Source organism: Helianthus annuus, chromosome 2 (assembly GCF_002127325.2).
Source record: "Helianthus annuus cultivar XRQ/B chromosome 2, HanXRQr2.0-SUNRISE, whole genome shotgun sequence".
Taxonomy (NCBI): Eukaryota; Viridiplantae; Streptophyta; class Magnoliopsida; order Asterales; family Asteraceae; genus Helianthus; species Helianthus annuus.
The window spans coordinates 3,914,467-3,916,079 of NC_035434.2; the positions used below are offsets into that span (position 1 = coordinate 3,914,467).

General features: G+C 40.8%; 1 non-coding gene across 1 annotated transcript; it reads right to left on the reverse strand.

Moving 5' to 3' along the window:
- Window positions 1-302: 302 nt before the first annotated feature.
- LOC118489813 lies at window positions 303-408 on the reverse strand. The gene has a single exon (XR_004887827.1). It is a non-coding gene; the product is annotated as a small nucleolar RNA R71 (small nucleolar RNA).
- Window positions 409-1,613: the final 1,205 nt, after the last annotated feature.

The following is a 1,613-nucleotide window of genomic DNA, read 5'->3' on the forward strand; positions in this document are numbered from 1 at the left end:
TACTCACAATGATCAAGGGAGGACATTTGAAGTAAGGACTAACTCGTTGTAAAGCTTACCAAAATATAAGGGTTTAGCAACGGAGGAGCCTTACTTTCATTTGGAAGCTTATGACTCGATTTGCAACACTCTTGGGAGTCAAGGATTCTCCACCGAAGATATTAAATTGGTACTATTCCAATTTTCTTTGGAAGACAAGGAGAAAAAGTGGTTCTACACATTACCTTCAGCATCTATATATACATGGGGGGAAATGCAACAAACCTTCTTGGATGAGTTTTACACCGCCCAAAAGACCAATGATGCGAGAAAGGGGTTGAGAAGTTTTCAACAACAACATGGTGAAATGTTTCATGAGGCTTTTGAGCATTTCAATATGATGATCAAAAATTGCCCTCACCATGGAATTGAATTGTGGGAATTAATGAATGCTTTTCACGAGGGGTTGAGTGCTGAAGATGCTCGTGATTTAATGTCTATCACCGATGGGACTTTTGGTACAAACTACGAGAATGATGATTGGGAGTTTTTGGAAAGAATGGCAAATACATCAAAAAGAAAAGCTCAAGCATCGAGGAGAGCACGACCAACCATCGCCCGACCTCAACTGCACGCAATAGATGACGGTAATGTTCAAACCACTAACCAAATTTATGATGTTTGTGCATTGTGTAATGGAATAGGTCATGCGGCTGAAAATTGCCAAGGAATGGTGGAAGGGCAATATGAAGAAGTTCATGCTGTTCAAGGTCAAGGAGGGGGTGGTAGAAATTATAACAACATGAATTCTAACACTTACCACCCCGGGTTGAGGAACCACCCAAATTTTCGGTATGGAAACCCTTCAAATCAAGCTAACCCGAACTTTCAAGGTAGCCAATGTAACTTTGGTTCGCGTCCACCTTATAACAATCAAAGTGGGTATAGAGGTGGAAACAACCAAGGCTATCAAAGGCAGTATCAAGTGGGTCAAGAACAAGGGGGGTCATCGGGTGGAAACGAGATGATGGATATGTTGAAGAGTATGCAAGCGGAAATGCAAAAGAGAAACCAACTTGATGAAGTCCGAATGCAAAAAGATGAAGTTCGTGACAAGACCATCCAATCACTAACAACCCAAATGGGTCAATTGGCAACCGATGTGGCGGAATTGAAGAAGGGAAAAGGTCAACTTCCTAGCGACACCAAGGTAAACCCTTCACATGGTTCGTCACAAGGTAATGTTAATATTAATCATGTTAGTGTCTTGAGAAGTGGAAAAGAATTTAAAGCCAATTTGTCACCCGAATTGGTTGAGGGGGTGGTTGAGGATATCACGGGTATTGAAAGTGATGAGGAAGTTTCACCGGTAAAATCAAAAGAATCAAATGTTAACAAACCGGGTTTGGGTGAAAATGAAAAAAATGAAAAAGTTGAGGGTGAACCGAGTCAAGTCCCGTTTCCATCGGCTTTACTTGACCCGGGAAAGAAAAATTTTATTGCACCAAGAGGTCCCCAAAAAGAAGAGTTGTGGGATATGTTTAAACAAGTTAAAATTAACCTCCCACTCCTTGATGCAATAAAACAAGTACCCGCCTATGCCAAATTTTTAAAAGAGTTATGTACACAAAAAA